General features: G+C 27.8%; 1 protein-coding gene across 1 annotated transcript in view; it reads left to right on the plus strand.

Moving 5' to 3' along the window:
• Positions 1–1,482: 1,482 nt before the first annotated feature.
• The window catches only part of LOC107455277 (teneurin-m), a 467,942-nt gene continuing 445,404 nt past the window's right edge, over positions 1,483–24,020 (plus strand). Inside the window, exon 1 of the mRNA XM_016072782.4 lies at positions 1,483–1,786. The gene's annotated coding sequence lies outside the window, so the exon portion shown is untranslated. The remainder of the gene's footprint in view (positions 1,787–24,020) is intronic.

Here is a 24,020-nt window from a genome sequence, read left to right on the forward strand (position 1 = left end):
TGATTTTATTAAGAATTGCTTATTACATGGCATGTCTTACGAGAAAGAAAGAAACGAATGATTCTTTGAAATTTCTTTAAATATCTTATTTTATAATAATAAGAGTGAAGGCGATTATTCTTATTAACATAAATAAGTGGAATAATTAATGTAAGTAAGAGGAATAAGTTTGGAAGAGTAATGTGAGCATCATATAAATTTTTTTAAAAATCTTATCAAAATTTAAAAATCTAACAGCCTAAATACTTGATTAGGGTCTTACCCAAAATACATATTTGATTCATTAAGAAAAAAATAAATAATTTTATTGCATTTTTAATTTTTATACATTCTGTCACCCAATTGATGAAAAATTAAAGATCAATTTTCCATAACTTATTAATTGGGAACATAATTTAGAAATCGAAACTTTTTACTATTTTATTATACAAAGGATTATTAAAATCTCACTATTCATATTTTCTATAATTTGAGATGGTTCACTGCACTGTTGACTTAAAAAAATGTTTTAAAATGATATTTATAATGAAATATTTCTAACTTCTCAAAATTTAACAAATGCTCAAATGTCTCATGTTTTCAAGTGTTGTTCTGGGTTTCTTATTTTTTGCAATAACGCTCTGAAACTTCTGGGATGCATTATTCTTTGTTCCTGCAATAAAAAATATGCAATTATTACAAATTGTTCCTAGCTTGTATAAATAAATAAGAATTGATTCAACACGTCTTTTGTTATTTTATTGAAAAATAATTTGCATAAATATTTCTCCCAGCAAAAATATCTATAAGAAAATTAATTAGATTCCTTCTAAGATCAACAACTTTTAAAGGCATATAAAATCATATTTTAAAACGCAAGTTATTCGTTAGCAAAACATTTTAACTCATATTGCAGGTAAAATAATACATAATGATTAACATATGGTGCAAAATTTCATAATTAAGCAATTTTTTGCTGTTATTGCGCTAAATAACTTTAAAATATTGAGGCAATGTTATTTAATTCTATTCTATATTTTGTAATATAAGTTCTGTATAATGATACTGTATTTATTTCATATAATGCTATCATTATTATGACTTAATTTGAAAATTTTACATCCAAATTTTCATTATATCAAAATAAATTGTATTTAGAACAAATTTGTTAGAACTATGAATCGCTTATAAAATATATAATTTCCTTAAAAACTATACCCTTTTTTTAAATTTCTCCACAGTTTCGGAATATGAAAATGACATGCATAAAGTACAGAGAATCAAATTTATTCAAGCAAAAATATTCAACCTTTTCCCAAAACAACTTAACGCCGATTCAAATACTCTTTCCTATTCCTCCGTTCCTAACTCCGAGCCCAGAATGATACAGGCTTTCCAAACTATATCTTTGTTGCGATTCCTAGATAACCCTGCTTATCGCCAGGACTTGGCTCTCTTTCTGGCGACGAAACGCCTTGTCCCGCCTACATCCCAATCTTCTCCGGTAAAATCCCCGGGAACGGGACTCATAAGTGTCTCTGGCGCACAACCGCGCGAGTTATCCGGCACGCTCCAGAACTTAAAATCGGATCGAAAAAGTACTGCACGTGTGTTCCGTTAAGATATGTATCAGATGGAATAGTTCAGTCGTTTTTTCGTGGCTACGTTCGTATTCACGAGAAAGTTGCCAAGTCATAAAAAAGGTTTAAAAACTAAAATAAACAATTTATATTAAAATAAATATTTCACTTGAGGGAGTCAAACTACAAAATAATTCATGATTAAATGAAAACAGCTAAATGAATAGGTAAGTTTTTATTTGTGTAATTTATAAACGTTAAAACATCACTGCAAAGCAATTTTATATGTTTAAATATAGTTATATGCTTTAAGAAACGAAAAGCATTTTAGAATCTATTTTTAAAGCTCACGCAACGAAAAAAAATTACACAAATTACAAATATTTAAGTAATAAAATTTTAAGAATTGTAAAATAACCTTATCAGAGTCTTAGAAATTTCAACAAATCTCTTTTAAAAAAATTGTTTTTGACTCTCTGTTGAGTAATTGCAATCAGATAAAACAGAAAACAACAAAACACTAAAATACAGAGCAAAATATCGATTAGTTAAATTTATATGGCTTATTATTAAAGCCAGAATTGTTTGTGGTAAATACCTAAATCGTGAAAATTTAAAAAAAACTGAAGTTTTAAATTTGCAGACGCTGCATTAAGTATATTTTTAAGCGTTATAAAAATATTCTAATTTTTTCAAGAAAAAAAGACTGTTTAGCACTCTCTTTGTCTCAAAGTAAACAATTCAAAATATTACATAAATTGTTTCAATTATTTTGTATATCATATTATTTATATTGTTTTTATTTTGCTCTTTTGTTTGCCTTTTATTTGTTTTGGTTAAAAATTAAGAAAAAGAATATTATCACAATTAATAATGTCGATACATTTTCACAGAAATATTGTTTTTTTTTAACTGCTCCATCAAACTATTTGGAGTATAAATTTAAACAAACAATAACCAAATGGGAAAAAATAAACTGATTTTTAATAAAAACAATACAGAATACATTTACAGTGATTAATTAGAATAGTTTTTTTCTAGTTCATTTTAATACACCCATCTTCATATTTACGGATCTTATGTATAAAAGGCGGGTAAGCTATAGGAACTACTTGCTTAAGAAATAAAATTTATATGTGAACTAATATTACCATTTTAGTTATTATTTATCTATTTTCAATGTAGCTTAATGTTTTGCATTTTTTGCTTAACGAAATATTATGGCTGTAACAGCGAAAAAAATGTTTGTTGCGAAAGAGAGACGATGAAAAATATTATGAATGAATTCGTATTATAATTTAATTATAAGAAAGTTATCCCAATCGTCGCCAACTAATCGCGGTAAAAGCAAAAAAAAAAAAAAAATAGGTTTTAAGGTTGAAAATGATTTCTGAAAATAGTTCCTTTCTATCTTAAAGTATTCTTTCTGTTAAAAGTTTCTTATACGATGATTTAAGAACAAAATAACACCAATGTTAACGATGAACGAAAATCTCTTTATAAGTGAAAAAGATGCTTTATTTAAGTAAGCTGTCCGCTGAGTTAGTATGGATTAAAAAATTGTTAAATGTTTTACAAATTGTTGTTTTTTTTATAAAATGATTTCTACCATATTTTGTTTTATTTAAACTGGAATTCCTTTACGTGTTACATAAAAAAACAGCAAAAAAAACTAAAAATATTCTCAATGCAAAAGTTGAAAAAAAAATTAAACATGTTTCAGAAAAAATTCATTGCGTAGTTTTTGATCTTATCTAACATTTTAAAAAAACAGCTTTTTTAAATGTACATTAGGAGACACTTCGTATAAGAAATTATATTGTCAATGTAAACAATTTTCTGTTTACTAAGTAAACGCAGTTTCACTTCAGGAAAGCTGAGAACAGCAATTAAAAAATCTTTTCATTGATTACTTTTTTTTAAATAAGCGTGATAATATTAATTATATTTTATCGCTTGTTTAGGAAAAAAAGCACTGTAATAAGTTTTTAAACTTTCCTTATTCTCTATATTTACCTTTAAAAAATATTTACATAATCAAAAGGAAATGAAATAAAATATTTTCAGGTATCCGTTCACAAAAAAAGATTCTAGTAAAATTACTGTACTGTATGGTAAATGAGATTTCTGGTAATAAAAAGCCCTAATTCTGATTAATAAAAAGCAGTATATACAGTATTTAAAAATCATTCATTGGGTAATTTTTGCATATCCCTGATATACTTGTCAAATTAGGGGCATAAACACTTTAAAAATATAATCACATACATAACTCGAAATAGTTCTTAAGCATAATATCTTAAAAATTATTTATACTTTTTATCGTCACGGGTTGCTTAAAACAGCAGAATATTCTTTCAAATTTCTTACACCAATAACTATTATAGCAGCTGTTACGAAAAAAAATTATTTTCAATTAAACACCAGATTTTTTACAAGGAAATTCGAACTGAAACTAAATGATATTTTATCTAATACCTAATTTCGGTACTGTGAAAAAATTCTGTCAAAACTACCAGAATATGGTAAAAGTTTTCATGTTTCCAGCTCAACAGAATCACCAAATACACGATAATTTTTACCGAAGTGCTCTAAAAATGATTTTGGTTCAGATTAACAATGAAGTATAGTTTTAAAATGTGAGAAAAAATGTTTTAAATATGGTACAATTCGGTAATTATGGTAATCAGAATTACTTTTTACCAGAAATTTCAATACCATACAGCACGGTAATCTTAACAGAAGTTTTTTCTCTCTATGAAGTGTTGCAAAGAAAAAAAAAATACTGCTCAGTGCTCAAGAAAAACTACCTCTTGTTTAAAACAACGCTTATCATTTTCTCTGAATTTTTAAAATATTCGTGTCCTGAGTTTAAGCGCTTTGAACTTGTTTATATTTTACAGAGTAGTAAACTACATGGTATTTAAATTTATTTAGCATTTATGATTCATTTTAATAAATTTTTAATGTTGTATTTTAAATAAATTATTCAAAAGTCATTATTCAGGAAATATTAAAGATACGAGTTTAAAATATGCCCATCAGTTAATTGCATTTTAAGCACATATTTGGTCTTTTGGGTATTTCATTTATTCAATGTTGGTCCACTTTTAAAGAAAACAACTTTTGTTATTTTTATCGTGACCAGACGAAAATGATCTTTTGTCACGGATATCTGTATAGATTTGAGAAGCGCCCTTTATTGATGATCTTTTCGATAAAAGAATTGATTATATTTATAAAATTGATTCAAATCTTTCTCACGAAAAATCATCATTAACAAACCATAAATATTAGAATGTTTTTTTTCTTCTTCTTTTTATCAATAAATGCTTAAAGTTATTTCAACCTGGAATTGAATATTCTAAACAATGCTAATTAATTATTTATTAACCAAAAATTATCAATTCAAATTTTATGTATTTATGTCTTATATTTGTAAATATTTAGTGATACTTAAGAATAAAATAATAATTTTAAATTTCTTTTAATAATTAAAATACATTGAGGAATTTAAAAATAATATGTCGTGAGAAGAATGTAGTATTAATTAATTATTATTTTTTGGTATTAAGATGGCAAGTGAAAACTTGCTCTTATCAAGTTTTGATATTATTATGAAATTTTAATCTCAATTACTGGTATTGGATCGTGGTAAATGAATAATTTGATTTAAGATTACTGTATGTGATATAAATTATTATTATTTTGCTTTAAAATGGTACTAAAATATATTTATCAGTCATGAAATAACGAAAGTGTTATTGGCTAATCAGTATGGATGTTATTAAGTTATATTTTTAATTATTGCTTTTAAGTATGAAATGTAAACATCGTTGCATCTGTGTCTTAAAATTAATTAATGTGATATAAATAATTATTATTTGGTTTCAGAATAATAATAAAAGATATTTATTTACAGTAAATACCGTTAGTTACTCATGTCTGAATATTGTTATTTTATTATATTTTTGAATATTGGTACGGAGTATAAGGAATGAGAAAGAATTCATGACATAATTAATGAGTATTTTATTTTAAGCTGGTCATTAAATGCACTTGTACGAACTTTATGCGCACCAAAACGAACCAAAGAACTTGTAATTGCACGAAACGCACTTATACGAAAAGCACCAAATAATATGCATTCATTATGGGTGATCAGTAATTGTGCAGTGTGAGAAGAATAATTATGAAATGGTAACCAAATATATTTGTATGAAATATAAACAAGTGTTACAGCTAATAAATTATTGTATCTATTATAAAACCATACTTTAAAAAATATTGAAATTTAGGAGTAATTATTGAATTTGTGAAATATAATTATTATTTAATTTTAACATGAAATTTAATTAAGCAGAATAAGCAGTTCAAGTGGTTTTAAACAAAAATATTTTTGTGTTAACAGACAATACAAGAAAAAAATAATAATTTGTACATTTTGAGGAGTTAAATAGATTATTTGAATTAATTTTGAATTTTATTAAAATACAAGCTGTGAATGCTATGTATGTGCTATTTTTACATGTCATCTAGCGAAGTTTCGCTTTGTTGTTATTTCTTACCTTGGTTTCTAAAAGAGGTACAGTGTAATTAATTTCCGATATTTTCCGATTTCTATAAAGCGTTTTTTTCTTCACTGAATTATCTGAGTGCATTTGCTTAAAATATATAATACTCGTGTTGTAAAGTGGTAAGAAGCGTTTTTCCCCAAATGCACTGAGAAAAAAACTACCTGTGGCAGAACGACGTGAATATAATAAAATTTACGGTGTTTCTGGTTATGTGAAAAGACCAGAAATCTTGATAATTTTTACCTAAGCAATGTATTTGGCAAAATTAACCATAAATTACTGTTTTATAATGTTTGATTAAGTTCAGTAAATGCGATAAAATCTAGTAGTTTTTCATGATTCATAATAACGTAAAAGCCATTTATTCGGTTAAATTTACTGTTTAGTTATCTAATTTTAACTGAATTGTGTGGTAATACAAATTTTAATTTTGAAAACCGGTAAACCGTTACAATAGAAATAGAAAAAAATACCAAACTAATTGCTTAAAATCGGAATATTTTAGTTTATTAAGCAGAATTAAGATTTTTTTTACCAGAAATATTATTACCATACAGTACGGTAATTTTGCCAGAATTTTTTTCTCCGTGTAAATTTTCGCAATTACTTCCTAACTTTCTATTTAAAAAAATGATTTTCTGTAAACTATGAATAACTTTGTGCATAAATTAATATTTATTATTTTCTTTACTAAACAACTTGCTATTTTAGTTTGTTAAAATAGGTATTTTCTTATTGTTTATTGCATTTTCTTAAATATAGAGAAATGATACTGTCAGTTTTATTTCCATCTCTTTAAAAATTACTTTTAGAATTGTTTTGCTATATCTAACATTTTAATTGATTTATATATTTATGATATTTTACATCGATTACTTTACCGCAATTAAAGCCTGATTCCACAGAATCCTGGCAAAGTTGTTTTGACCCTCCTATTTTCGTTATAGAGAAGGGTTCTGAAACTAAATTATCTGAACAGAAATTTTTCTTCCGTTCCAGCATTGCGAATAACTCAGTTCATTCGTTTAATTTTAATGCTTCTGATGATAACAAACGCTTTGAAAAAAATAAACTGTAAATTCCGGAGTTAAAACTTTCTTTTTTTAACAAGTGCGTTAAAATTAATTTTAACAAAGAAAATCTGCTTTTAAGTCTCCATCAAATATGTAAGGAAAAAATTGTACGAAATGGATAATAATGATTTTCTTACTGTACATTCTTGCAAGTGAACGTCTCAAGATAATTCAAACCATACTAATACTCTGTACATAAAAGGAATTGCTTTCAACCAACTACTTGATTATTCGAGCAGAAACTAAAGAGGTAATATAAAACAAAGAATCAGACACAAAACAGAGGTTGAAGGAATAAAAGAGTACGACCCCTAACTCTTCGAAATGAGCTACGTCAGAAGAGAGTTAAAGCTTTGTGCTGGCCAGATTACTTTAGAGAAAGATCCAAGACCTAAGTCCCGAGAAAGATTATGTCGTCTTAACCCCGAAGAGGAACTGGATTTAGAAAGAGGAATAAAGACGGTTTCTTTTAGGGCCGAAAGGTCGACCTCTTTAGTCCTTTTATTTCATTTGGTATTACCCTGCTAAGAATACTTGGCCTTTGTTTCACGATGATATAGATTCCTTGGGTATCGATCAGAAATCTATGGTAATAGATACACTCCATCATGAGGGAAAAAAAGGAATAACTGAAACAAAAAAAGTTATGTTATGAATCAGTGAAATTATAATGAATGTTTACTCTAGAAACTAAAGCGAGAAGATATACTTGAAAATATAGTAACATCATTAGCTTCAAAAATTATAAAGGTGAAAAAAGTCGGTGTGTTTCCAGTGCTCTACAACAGGTAACCATTCTCAACTCATAATTTTTTTTTTCCTTGGCAACTTTACGTTTTCGGTTTTTCTCTCAGCTATCATGGTACTTTCGAGTTTTGTCTTTTCCCATTGCTTCCACTTTTGGGATAGAAACTTTTCTCCCCCCCCCCCCCTTTTACTTAATTTGTTTTCTTCATTTAAATCTGGTCTGACTTGAAAATAGGCTCCCACTTTTGAGCTTACTAAACTCGTTCTTTACCATTGTAATCATCAATATATTATGAAGCATAGTTAGTTTTAAAAAAATGTGAAGAGTTCGAGTTACGATATTTAAAATGGCATTCTAAATAATGATAACACCATTTATTATTAATACTATTTTATTTATAATAGTATGCATTATTATAAATTTTGAATAGTTTTAACCATAATATTGTTTAAAATTCGAAACAATCATTGTTTCGTGGTAAGTTGTAACATATTAAACATACTTTTTATACTTTCTTACACAATATTACTGTCCTACTTGAACTGTTACACGATACAGACTAATACATTATTCAGATTGCACAATATTTGCACCATTTGTTGGTTCAAGGGCCAATATTATGATTCAACGATTAACCAATCTTTTTTTTCGTTGTTTTAGAGTTTTTCCTTGATATTGTTTTTTACAAAAATAAATTATCTTTCCATAATATATATATATGTTAATTAATTTGCACAATAATATGGTTCAAGGTGCCGATCACTGATCCAGTGGCAACTTTACTGGAATACGGGGCCATTGGTTGGGGGTTCGAATCCCATCGTAGGCACAGATGTAACTTTCTCTCTCTTTGTGTTCTATGTGCTTTCTTCTGTGTGATTGTGTGAATGTAACCGCCCTATGAACGGTTTTGCGGTTGTATGACGTGGGCGACGCTACGCCAACGCTGTGGCTTAGCCACAGGTGTCCACTTGGTAACTATAAGAGAGTAGCGATTCTGGCTGAACTTCTGACTCCAATCGGAAATAAACCCAAGTGCCCGCAGCTAAGAAAAATAAATATCGTTGAAGGTAACAAAATTAAGATTTAATTTTGAATTGATTTTTTAAGAGTGATTCCTTAAAGAACATTTTTTTATATTTTATAACCGTCGTTGAACAACCGACCCAATTTCAGGTTTACGATTACTAATCTTCAGCTACGTAGTCTTGTAATTTTGAACCCAATCCAGAATACAAGGGAAATCCTGATCAAGTATTGGAGAAATTTGCTTTCGTGGGAAACTCTTTGAAGGAACTAACCCTGATTTTCGTAATATTGCGATGAAAACCACGGAAACCTCCCGTGGTTAGCCTTACGGCAAGGGGACCCATGATAAATCTACCACTTAGGATACTTTACGTCTGCACTGTGGTCGGTGAGAGCCGCGAGTAGAATCGATATCGACCTGCCATTACTGGAATTCGAACTCGGATCACCTCATTGGAAGGCGAACGCTCTTTCCCCAGAACCACCATGGCTCCCTGAAAGGATATTTTATATCCGTCGTTGAACAGCCGACCCAATTTTCGGGTTTACGACTACTAATGTTCAACTCCGTGGTTTTGTAATTTTGAGCCAATCCAGAAGGAAAGGATACTCCTGGATCAGTAAACTCAGAGGTATGATTCGTTGTGGTAACATGAAGGACTTTATGAGTCGACATATTTAACGTGCATCAGTCACCATTTAATATACGGGGAGTCTTCGATCGGCGGGGATCGAATCCACGAACTCTTGAACTTGGGCCCAGTGCCCGACCAACCAGGCTTTCCCGTCCCCAGAAGGATATTGTCATTTCCAATAATAAATTTTATTTTGGTAATAAATATGCACCATATTATGATATAATGTACCAATATTAGTATTAAACATCTTGCCGATTTTTTGAAAATGTATTGGTAGATTAAATTGTTTTTCTTAAATATCTATAGTAGTAAAATAAGAAGTTGTGATCGTGTGTGCCTCTATTTCCTTCTAATAACTCCAGAACCGTTTGTGTTAGCACCTTAAAATTGCCCCCGTCACCCACTATCTAAATTTCAACACATGATCTTAAGAATCATTCGAAAATTTCTTTTAATTGGTTCAGTTGATACAGTAAGAAAATGAAATTTTCTCATTGCTTAAAAGATAGTCTCATTGATATAACCGAAACTGCAGACAAATTTACAGATAGTGTAAATTATGTTTTCCTGTTTATCGTTAACTTAAGCAAGGCATGCCATAAAAACCATTTATTTGGATAAATTTAATTTTCAGTTCTGTATATTTTGCTAAAGTTGTGGTTATGAGTGCTATAATTTTGAAAGCTAGAATTTTCTGTAAACTATTACCGTATGAACGGAAAAATTAGCAAGGGAATGACTTGACTACGTTATATTTTGGTTTTATTAACCTAAATTATGCTGTTGTTTTTTTTTTTAAACAGAAATGTCATTATCATATTTTACGGTTATGTTACCAGACTTTTTTTCTCCGTGTTCTACATTGTTTCGCGATTTGCAATATTCATTATTCTGGAATATCTACTAAATAACAATGCAAGTTTATTGTCTATATGAAAAACGAAAATGTAGGGGTTTAGCACTGAAATCTCTTATCTAAAATCTAAGATAATAAACTCTATTTACACGTACTTATAAAACTCTAAATATACTTTACTTGAGACGTTCAAATTAATATCTTTATAAAATCTGGAAAACCAAGAATTTAAAGTTATTTCTTCAAATGAAATTTGCTGAAAGTTTGTTGAATTATATTATTTCCTTGAAATCCGATATGATTTCCGATATATCCGAATTAGCTGAAAGTATGTGGAGTAAACATTTATTAAAGAATGAAGCAAGCTAGAACATTGAAACAATTGATCATTAATCTTTAAGCAATGAATTATTTTTGCAGTTTCTCCCATGCCGAAAATATTTAGTTGTTGATTCTTCTAATAAGAACATGCTTCAGAATTAAAGAATTAAAATGGTCACAGCTTTTAAAAAGAGATTAAAAAAAATTACGCTTTAAAAAAACGATATAAAAGCTATAAAACAAGAAGAGCTGTAAAAAACGATCAGTTTCAAACGTAGCTTTAGTTGTAGATTTTAAACTGGCATTTCAAAAGCATTTTTCTAAATTTATTCAGCAGAAATGGCAAAATTTTGATATATTTCTAATATATGTTCGTATTTTGTTTTCTTTTCAAATGACGTTAAAAATTAATGATTTATATTAATGATTAATATAAATCATTAAGTTTTAACTCTGAGCTTACTTCACGTTTATGAGAAGTTAAATTTTGAATTTATGCAGAAATTTATTGCAACAAATTTGAGAGAATAAAAGATAAAAGATATTTTTCCAAATTAAATTATATTTTCTTAATGCAAATAACATAAGAAGAAAATTCGACAAAATCAATTAAATTAACCCTTATTTTTCATATGATAATATCTCCTGTGAGTTGTATTGAATAATAACATAATTGATTATATTGAAAACAAATTCATTTTTCGTGTTTTGTACATTAGACTCTTAATTTATTAAATTAAGTTGCTTTAATGTAAATTAATAAGAGTCGCGTAAATACACAAACATCATTTAACGCTGTACAAAAAATTCGCTATATTATTTAGTTTGTTTTTATTATTTAAAACTAAATATGATGAAAAAAAAGGTAAACAATTAAGCACACTTTAAAGTTCAATTAATAATTATTATATCAGTTAAACATTTTTTAAGCATATTTTCAGAAATTTTGTTTATGTTTCAAACTTAATTAACAAAATGAAAGGGTTTTTTGTAGCAAAATAATTGAACTAATACTAAGATTAATATAAACTTAAATTAAATATTAAAAATAAAGTTTTCGATATTTTTATAAACTTAGAGCATATGTTGGAGGGAAAAAAATTCATTTATTTGAAATAATTGTACATTTATTTTTTAGTCATTTATAACACTGTCTTTGGTTTCCCTTATGAGTGAATTCGAGGAAATGTCTCTCTTCTGTTTATTCGAGGAATGTTTCCTTTTTCTACTCCATAAAATGAAAGAAAAAAAACATTAGTTACTAAGGTAAACGTTCTTAAGATATGATAGTGAGTGAACATATATATATATATATATATATATATGTTTATATATATATATATATATATATATATATATATATATATATATATATATATATATATATATATATATATATATATATATATATATATATATATATATATATATATATATATATATATATATATATATATATATATATATATATATATATATATATATATATATATATGAATTCGCTACTCGTGTCATACATTATATTGTGTTTTATTCTACATTTTTCTGCTCACTTTGTTCTATTTTAGTTTCAATTTTTTAGGATGTTCCTCTCACTATTGTATTCATATATTATGCTTTGATGCATTAATGCAATATTAGGAAGCACTCTTTTTTGCGTATATAATCGTGTGAGCTGATAACGAGATTTTATCTTTTTCTTATTTTTTTCCGGCTTTATAGTCTTTTAGTTTTTTCATATTTTCAAATATTTTTAATCTTTTTTCCTTTGCCTCTTTTAAAAATATTTACGTATTTTTCCATGTTTTTTCCTTTGTTTAAAAGTTATTTCACGAGTTCTGTGTATTTGCAGCTTATCTAGCTATCATTTTGTATATATATATATATACAAAATGAAGATAAAACGAGGGAAAATTATAGACATATGAAAAATAGGGGAAGGAATAATAATTAAAAAAATAACAAACAACTGATTAAAAAAAAAAGGGATGAAATTTTTTTTAAAAAACCGGAAAAAAAGAAGAAAAGAAAGATATAATCTTTTCAGCAGCCCACACGACTATATCCGCAAAAAAGAGAGCTAAATTGATACAATATCAGAAAGCACTCTTTTTTGCGGATATTATCGTGTGGGCTGATGAAAAGATAATATCTCTTTTTTTTCTTCTTTTTTAAAAAAAAATTAATCATTTTTTTTAAATCAGTTGTTTGTTATTTTTTTAATTATTATAATTTTCCTTTGTTTTATCTTCATTTTGAACTTATCTAATGAGTTTCTGTTTACTTGCAGTTAATGCGCAATAAATGAAACTTATTGTTTCTCTTAACTTTCTTCGTGTTTTCTTGTATTTATTTATTTTGTTTTATATATCTTGGCGAACAAAAAGCAAGTATTCTTTGTATCCAGTATTATATGTTGCTTGCAAGTAACTTTGTAATCAGGTATTCTTTGGCCAAGATATATATATATATATATATATATATATACACTACTTGTCAAAAGTTTGCGAAAATTTTGAAATCTACAAAGAAAAGGTCTAAATTCAAATGTTCACAGAACTGCGAAAAATCATTCAAATTGCAAGAAAATTTTATATGTTCTAAACTGAACCCTCTACTGTTAGTTACGTATGATCAAATTGCTATACTTTGTTTTTGGCGAACTGAATCTAGCTTTTTATCATAGGTTGTTTTTATGGTGAAAAAATTTGTTAAGTTTGAACACTTGCCAAATTCGCAAAAAAATTTTTTTGTACTTTCTGAAAATAGAAAATAGTTATTCGAACTGTTCTATGCAAGCGCTCAAAATTTCAAATCGATTTGAGTTTTTTTGACAAAGTTATAGAATTTTGAAAAATATGTGCACTTTTCTCGATTTTTGAGCATTCCACATATGCAGTCTTTTGGTCTATACATCTTCTACCAAAGAACATTTTAATTTTAATGTTTTCTATATTTTCAAATAATTAATATTTATTATAAAAAAAATATTCTTATTCATTATTGTAATTATTGTTATTACAAAGAGTTTATTATGAATATAATTAAAACACTATCTCATAGATGTTCCTGTACATGATTGTACACAATGCGCTGGTTCATTGAATACTACAAGTTTAACAAACAATACTTTACTTAACAATTGTAAATAATCAAACCAAAATCATTGCACTATTGCAATGGTAGCCACGACTGACTCAAACAAGAGTTCAAGAGCAACTGACTAGTTCGAAGCAATTACAACAGATGTGGTTTTGCTTAAGACCGAACAGTCATATTTCATCGAAAATTTTTTTGAAGAATGTACTATAAAATTTCATTGACTAATTTTTTTACTATTAAATTATTTCATTTGAAGCATTATTATAAAAATGTCTCCTAGAAAAGAAATATCTACGGAAAAACGTGCAGCTATAGTATCTTTAAGAAAAGCAGGTCATACTATAGACAAAATCGCTGCATTAGAAAACGTTTCATTATCATGCGTTCATTCTACAAGTAAAAGGTTCAATGAAACAGGATTCTACGTTGATCGAACACGTTCCGGAAGGCCAAAGATTACATCAAATCGAGATGATCGAAAAATTATTGTTACAAGTTTGAAAAATAGAATCGATACACCTGCCCAACTGAAGTGTAAATTATTCCCAGGTTCAGAAAAAGTTTCAACTTCAACAATAAAACGGCGTTTGCGAGAAGCTGGCTTATTCGGACGTGTCGCAGCAAAGAAACCTCTTCTTAATCCCAAAAATAAAATATTACGATTAGAATGGGCTCGCAAACATCAGCATTGGTCAATCGTAAATTGGAAAAGTGTACTATGGACTGATGAATCAAAATTTGACATTTTTGGGACCAAACGTTGCATGTTTGTAAGGCGTCGTGAAGGAGAACGAATGCAACCAAATTGCATTCGACCAACGGTTAAACACGGAGGGGGTTGCATAATGGTTTGGGGATGTTTTGGAAACGATACTGTAGGAGATTTAATTGAAATAGATGGAATAATGGACCCAAAAAAGTACCATTCTATATTGCAACGTCATGCTATTCCCTCGGGTGAAAAAGTTATCGGTCCAAATTTTGTATTTCAGCAAGACAATGATCCCTAACACACGTCAAAATTATGCAAAAATTATTTAAAAAAAAAAAAAGAAAGCGAAGGCCGATTGAAAATTATGACGTGGCCAGCCCAGAGTCCTGATTGTAACCCGATTGAACTTTTATGGGATCATTTGGATCGACAAATTCGATGCTCTGATATTTCGAATCAAAATCAGTTATGGGACATTTTACAACAGGAATGGAACTTCTATATCACTTTAAGTGATTAATGGTTTGTTAGAACGAATGCCACGCATATGTAAGGCTATAATGAAAGCAAAAGGTGGATGGTTCGAGGAATCTAAGATTTAAATGTTAATTAATTGAATTACAAAATACGAATAAGAATATGTTAAGTATTTGACCTGTTGTAAATAAAATAGTTTAGTAAAAATGCAAATTCTTTAAACTATTTTCATTATTTTTTTAGAATTATTTATGTAATTATTGTTATAACTTTTTATTTTAATTTAATGTAAATTAAAAATATCACAACAAAACTAATACATATAAGCAATAAATGTAAGCAATAAATATAAACGCTAATAATTAATGAATAAGAATATTTTTTTTATAATAAATATTAATTATTTGAAAATATAGAAAACATTAAAATTAAAATGTTCTTTGGTAGAAGATGTATAGACCAAAAGACTGCATATGTGGAAGGCTCAACATCGAGAAAAGTGCACATATTTTTCAAAATTCTATAACTTTGTCAAAAAAACTCAAATCGATTTGAAATTTTGAGGGCATGCATAGAACAGTTCGAATAACTATTTTCTATTTTCAAAAAGTACAAAAAAATTTTTTTGCGAATTTGGCAAGTGTTCAAACTTAACAAATTTTTTCACCATAAAAACAACCTATGACAAAAAGCTAGATTCAGTTCGCCAAAAACAAATTATTGCAATTTGATCATATGTAACTAACAGTAGAGGGTTTTGTTTAGAACATATCAAATTTTCATGCAATTTGAATGATTTTTCGCAGTTCTGTGAACATTTGAATTTAGACCTTTTCTTTGTAGATTTCAAAATTTTCGCAAACTTTTGACCGGTAGTGTATATATATATATATATATATATATATATATATAATTACTGACCTTTGAATATACTCTTCACTCTTAATGAATGATGAAAACAAAATATTATCCTGGATGGTTTCTATGGCAACGAGTCAATATTTTCAGTTCAATAAGTGTTAAATTCTAATAATGTTATTAATTGTTAAAAGCATAGTTTCAATTTCAACAAAATAGATAAGATAAATAATTTTAGTATCTGTCACGTTTCTTTCGCCTTTGAGAGATACAAACAAAAATGACCCATAACAATTAAAAAAATAAAAGAAAATGATTCTTGTATATTTAAAAGAAATGACCTTTTCTCAAAATGTCATTTGCTTTGTAAATTGGCTCGTACACGAAGCTGAATGGCTATGTGTAATTACTCTCTCAGATTCCTATTGGATACATTGAAGACATTTTCGAATTTTAATTTTAAGGCGAAAAGTGGAAAGATTAGGTACAAAAAATTTGAACTTTATTTAGAATCATTCAAATCAGTTAAAAATAGACACTTGTCAAGCAAAAGATGTGGTTTAATATTAATTGAAATAGAGGATATTCTTGTTCAGTTTAAAATAGAATATTTTAAGTGAAATAAATGTATAAATATTTCAGAATATTATTTTACCTCGACATTTTTTAATGCAAAAGTATTATACTTTATACACATTAGCAAAAGTTAATTGTTTCGTTTCTCAAATCTTAAATTTTTCGTAATGCCTCATAATTTTAGTTTTTATTCCCTTAGTTCGTAATTATCAGTGTTCTTATATAGTTACTCCTAAAATTTTCATCAACAACTAGCAGCATTGTTGGACTGAACGAATCATCATAAAATTAATTTATTAATTTGACTTTAATAATATGAATCACGAATCTGAAAATTGTATCAGTTGATTAATATAATAAATGCATCAACTAAGCAGGGGAATGAATCTATTTACTGAAATCACCGAAGGAAGTTCCTCAATTTTACCGGCCAACGATCTAAAACAATAAATAAGGCTCTAAAAAAATTAATCATCAAAATGTCAAAACACTTAGCATATCGGGAAATATCATTTAAGGAGGAATTCAAAAGTAGATTTCGTTCACTTAAATAACAGGATTCACGGATCAGTGAATCGAATCATTAGAGTCGTATCATCAGTGAATTGAATCAGTTGATTCAACTAAGCAGTGAAGCAAATCTGTTTACTGAAACCACTGAAGCAGCTATTCAGTTTTATCGACCACCCAGCTAAAACAATAAAAAAGACTAAGAACACTATGAATGAATCAAAATATTAAAAAAAAAAATCTTAGCAAAATGTAAAATATCACTTAAAGGAAACTTAAAAGTCACTTATCCAAGAACTAAGCTTGCTTAATCTCTTTAATTGGGCCTTATTTGGTTTCTGTTTTGAGAAAATCCCAAGTCTCTAAGTATTCTCTGGAGAAATAAAAGCCTTCAGATCGATATGCAAATATGCCCATGTCTCCTACAAAGGTTGTCGCGCTTGACTTTCTGGCAAAAACCAATTACTGCACTTCACCCCATGCACCTCTTCAATTCTAAGGGGGGTCCAAGTAACCGTATTAATTATGTTCGTTTTAATCAACTTTCGGGAAGGCGTGTGACAGGCATTTTCTACAGTCTTTCATTTGTCCCTGAAAGCACGTGGACGAACCTTATTGGCACTCTCCGAGTGTCATATGGGCTCTTCTAAGAGAGACTAATGAAAGTGCCGGTCCACTAATCTTTTTGTTTTCACTAACAGCTGGATGAAGAATTTAGATCGATTAAGATTTTTTTACCAAAAAAAAAGGATACTGCTCCAGTGTGCTGGAAGTAATTGTAATAAGAGTAAGTTGGAGTATTTGTTTGGCTAAGAAGTGCCTACTTAAAAAAATGTTCTGAATAACTTTATCGAAAAGCTAAGTTATTAACGTAACAAAAAAACTACTTCCTTAGATCTATATAGTTAATAATTATTTTTAATTAAATAGCCTTTTAAAATAAAAGTTTGACTAGTTAAGCGAAAAATATTTGCTTGGTTAGTGAGTCAAATATTTATTAATAAAAAGAGAACTTTAAATTCCGATAATAGTTGATGTTTCAGTAGATTTGGCGAGTGCATATTTTTAAATAAGCATTTAACTATGAGTTTATCAGATTTTTATTTAAAAATGTTGCCAATTTAAGATGTTTCATTAAGTCGAAATAGGCTTTTGGAACTTGAAATGCAGATTATTATCGTTTAATAGTAGATTTGCCAATATCTATTTTTAAATTAACTCTTAAGAAATTAGTTCATCAGTATTTATTCAAGACTGTTCCGTCATGTCATTCCGGAATGCCAACTATTTAATATTTAAAATTTATGTATGCATAATATCTCAAAAACTGTATAATTTAATATGTTAGTATTTTTACCATCATTCACAAATCAAACACAAATTCTCTTAAAAAAATTTCCGTTAAAGATTATACTTATTCTTTAAATAAATTACTATTTAGCAATTATTTATGTATTTTTGAAAGAAGAGAAAAAACATAAATTGAGTAAGAATTTATCTTTTAATTCGAATTAATTTTTTAAAGTCTGTGCATACAATGTCACAATAACTATTTGCATTACTACTCTTGTATTGATTTAAAATTTTTACATTGTTTTTAGCTATAACTCTTTTACATAATTTCTTAGGCAAAGTGTTTTTTAATATTTTTATACGTATTTCGACCCATTTTTACAGCAATTCAATTTTTGTTATCTTTATGTGTTTTTTGTAATCATTATTTTTTAAAGAACAGGTTAGAAACTGATACAAATTTCATAGTAATACATTTGCGTGCATTTAAAAAAAATATTTTCTTGAGTCTAAACAAATTTAGCTTGCAATGATGCATGTACACCATCCAACCATGGCCAAGCAACTAGCCCATGGTGAGAATACCACGTAATTTTGACTCTGGTCAGACACCATGGACAATTGCTTCAGCTGGAACTCTATATCAAACTTTCACATTACAACCAACGAGATAATTTTCAGCCATGACAGCTTTAACGAACACCGATTGTTTTGATGGCCGCTAGAATCGAATTCCCTACCTTAAGCCTTCACCAACTTAACCCTCGGAGAGCTTGCTATTAGTTTTTAAAACAATTTATAAATGACCCGAAAATTTGTTTTTAAATTTATGGAAAAAACAAACAAACAAACATGTTTTTTTAGTAAATTTAAAAATAAATTTTCGGACAATTTTTTTAAACAAATATTTCTATTAAATGATGTTTTTTTTTATGATTTCACATTATTTCTTTAATATTTGTGCTTTGAAATTTATTATATGTTTCTCATTTATTAATATAAGCTAATTCCTTAATACTTTTATCATTAAAAAGTGACGATAACTCTTTCTCCATTTTCCTCCTTCTTTCTAAATTTCGTTAACTTTTTCCACTTGCAGACACAAACAAGGGGAAACAAAATTCTGAAAAAATAGATGTTCTTTCTGCAATTTCAAACACATTACCTTAAAAATACCAGTCCGTGATGTTTGGCATAAATTTAAAGCGTTTTTACTTCGCCATATATTTTCACACTTTACAATATTTTCTTCAGGTTTAGCGGGATTCCTCTGATAAATATTGTTAATGGATTTATTTAAGAGTTGGTGGTGATAGCGTTTCAGACTCCCTGTGATCAATATTTAATCTAACAGGTTGCAGAAGATTTCCTAATTCGCTATCTCCTCCCTGTAACACTTTTATTTTTCCAAAATTATTAAAAATTAACCAATCATTTTTGCTCATAAAGAAGCGAATGGAAATGCTGGAATATTCAAGAGAAACCACCCCAAAAAACCTTCAATGAAAGAATTTTTAAGAAAAAAAAGTAATTTTATCAACAAAAAAATGAGCTGTTTTCTTCATAGTATCTCATTAACTAAGAATTTGTTAACATGTTTAATTGTCTTTCCAAAATAATTTACCAAACTTAACAAACATCGTAATAATCTCAAATCAAAAAATTTTCGTTACTTTACAACGGAATTCAAAATGAAAAATCGAAATTTAAGTAAACAGGAGACATTCAAAATTTGTTGGCAAAGTTTTTTTCTCGAATGAAGCTGAATTAATATTTATATAGCAATTGCAAAAAAGTTTTAACCTTAACATTCATTCAATATTTTTATTTCATGCACTAAGCAGTTTTTTGTTTTAACTATTCATATAACAAATAAAAATGAAAATATCTAAAATAAATATCAATCCTTAGAGCTATATTTGGACTTGGAAACAAGTATTTTATGTTATTTATACGATGCAGTTATTTAATTGTTTAAAAATGCTTAAATTCCTTACATAAAATATTTTTAATATCACTGTAAAGATCTAAGGATCATATATATATATATATATATATATATATATATATATATATATATATATATATATATATATATATATATATATATATATATATATATATATATATATATATATATATATATATATATATATATATATATATATATATATATATATATATATATATATATATATATATATATATATATATGTCGCTGGTTGATACGAACTTCGCTCCCGTCTCGCACTGACCACTGTGATGGCATAAAATTATCCGCACTAGTAGACGGATCTCCTTCCCATTCGGCTAACCATTGGAGGGTTTCGTTTTTTTTCTCCTCATGTAACGTAAAATGCCGGTTAGTTTCATCAAAAAGTTCACCACGAAGGTTAATTTGTTCCAATGATTTTTTCCAGAAGTTCTGTCTTCTGGTTTGGGTTCAAATTTACATGGCTCCGTGATTGAACATTGATAGTCGTAAACTCTGAACTAAATCTTCTGTTCAACGACGGTTATATACGAATATTGGATTTCCTGCACTTTCATGCATGGGCCTTCTGATTTTAATAGTTTTGCAATATGAATATCTGCATCAAATGTTTTACAATGCCACTGCAGCAATTAGTGTTGTATAAATCAATGCCTCTTTAGTTCACTTAGGTTAAAATTTACTATTTTACAAATAATTTTGTTGTATTATTATTCCTGAACAAATAGATATGATTAGGTTATCACTAAACAAGCAATTTACGGATATATTTTAGAATTTACTCGAATTCAGCTTTTAAACAATATGTTTGGCATATAATTTGAATAATTTACTCTGCGTCTTAAAAGCATTATTTTTCACTGTACTTTACGAACAATTTCAAATAGAATAGATTATAAACACGCGATTGTGACATTTTATCCAGATTGGCATGAATAGCAAACTCAATTAAAATTAAACAGCTCGAAACGCAGTTGAGTGCTCTGATATGGTGGCACGGACACGTTCAGATTCATTGTTGCGGAAGGTATCAAAATGAATCTGACGACGCGTCAGAATCATTTGGTGTGCCAGAGTGACATCAAATAAATTAAAAGTCAGTAATAGATTCACAAAACTCTGTTTGGGTGTTGTTGACTTTAAAACTCTCCAATGACTGCTGTTGTTGATGGTTTAAAAAGGAAATAAGAATGAAAGTATTACATTGTTGTGAAAATATGAATATTTGTCCTTTGAATGAAAGTGAGAGATATAATCTTTCAAATTCATTATTGAGTTATTATGTCGCATGTATATAATTAATTCGTATAATTTATTTGTATTAATTTATGAAAAACTAACAAATTTTGCAATCAGATTTCCGATGATTTTAAAATACAAACTATTTCGATTTTGTTCTAATACTGTTATTAAATGATTATCAAATAATAAAATAAATATTTACTTTATTTTAATGTAAAATCACATTTTCTATTGCTGTAATAAAGTCGCAAAAATATGTCTCTGTAAAATAAAGATTTAACTATAGAACTAGAATCAAAATTTATTTCACAAATATTGAATATAAATATCTATATAAGGGATTTGTTATTTTTCAAAAATATATATATAATTTCAGAAAAACAAAACCATGTCTTTTAATTATTATTTTGTTAAATTGAATAATAAATAAGTTTTTAAAATCGCATAGTCATAGATTAATATATAAACTAGAGGAGAACAAATGCTGTTTTATTCGATCACTAAGTTTTGTCTTACGACAAAGAACACAAAAAGTAAAAATGACGCCAAAGGCGTAAGTTTTGGCTCTTCATTTAACTGAACTATTGCAAATTGCTTCAATTTGAGCTACACTGAATGTCTTCCAAAAAATCACTGAATGATAGCTTACATATTAGTGTCTTTTTTCATGACGAAATTGTAATAGTAAGTATGTTTTATTATGCAGTCTTCAACTACTAAAATGTCATCCCAACACTAAAATTAAAACTGAATGTCATCATGCTTAAAGCTACTCGGGCCTAAATCTTTTGATTAATTTACTTCTTTGATCCGATTCTTGTTTTGATGAATGAATATTTTGCTTTTAAATATTTTTTATGAAGGAAACAGTTCATATAAATGAGATTTGTACAAATTTATGATAATCGTAGCAAAACATTTCAAAAATTCAGAATATTGTCCAAATTTCAGATATAAATAACAAAAAAAGTATAAATCGTGAATAAGGAAAAGAAAATGAGAATTTATGTTAGGAAAAATACAGTTAGTTAGGATATTAATTTTACTTGATTAAAATGAATACTTCCAAGTAGTCGAACCGGAAAGTAATGCTTGATATTGCAATCGCTTCATTAGCATCTTAAGTTGTAAGGGCTTTATTCGATTGCTTAATGACTCAATAAAGATACACTAATGGACTGTGGTCAGGGATTTATCGAGGAAGATGACCTGGAGCTAACACTAACACAACTTGTATCATAAAGTAAATGATTTCCAAAACGCATTCTCTAATCGAGCAACATTTGAAAATATTTCTAATTTTTATCAACAAATTAAAAAATTATTTTAAAAATCAAATGTTATTTTGTATGACTAAACGAGTTTAAAGGATTAAGTAGAAATGTATTTTGTTTAAGAATTATTGTTTCATTTAGAAGGGTGGAAAAAACATAACAAAAAAAAAATACATTAAAGCCCCAAACCTTCAACCGGACAAATATCAACTGATCTACTGGTATAAGAGTTTAAAAAAAAAATTTCTGCTTTCATTTCATTTTATTTGCAATTTTGCTCTCTATTTAAAAAATGAATACGTAGCTCATTGGAGACTTCTTCAGACATTTTGAATCATTAAAACGCGATTACAGAAGGTGATATTTATTCTAATATTCAGGTTGCATCATGGAGTATCGATTTCTACACTAGGAAAACTGTGATGTAAAATCTCGAAAAATTGGATGTTGAACAACACTAATAGTTGTGGGAAGGAACACGTTTTTTTGACTTAACACCATATTGAGTTTTCATATACAACTTTAAAGGTGTATAAAATCACTAAATATCGAAAATGCAAAATGATTACAACAAGATCACTCGCCTTTTCCCCACAAATTAAATATTTTCGCTTTGGAAATCTCCCATTTTTCGCGCGTTTTGTTCTTGTCTGTTATTGTTTACAATCGATAACGAGACTTCAATATTGCTTTTCATCAGTAAAAACTAAATTTCACCGTAATATGAGCATTCACGTTTTAATTTTAAATTTTCTGCAAATTGTACTAAATAATTCTGTAATGTATATTTTTTTATCCGCGTAGTTATGCCTATTTCGCATTCGTAGTGATATTCTACTGCGTGTAAATTTGGTCTGCAACCTTAAATACTGATTTTTACTTAGTCATAAGAATAACTGTCATAAAAATAGCTTATGCGTATCATATTTTACTATAGCTATAATTTTTAGGTCTAAAATTCAAAAAAAAACATGGGGTTTGGTGACAGCTACTTAGTAACAAGTAGTATAAAAGAACATTCTAGGTATTTCACAGCACCAGGAGCTATCCTTGAGTTCTGGTGAGGTTGAACACCCCTGTTGGACTTTGTTGAGAGTAAATTAGACTGAAAGTCACGTAGAACAAACTGAAAACTTAACTTTTATTTACATCAAAAAGAATATAAAAGCAATAAGATGGCGC

This window comes from Parasteatoda tepidariorum, chromosome 1 (genome assembly GCF_982258835.1).
Source record: "Parasteatoda tepidariorum strain Cologne lab strain chromosome 1, Ptep-v5.0, whole genome shotgun sequence".
NCBI classification, from domain to species: domain Eukaryota; kingdom Metazoa; phylum Arthropoda; class Arachnida; order Araneae; family Theridiidae; genus Parasteatoda; species Parasteatoda tepidariorum.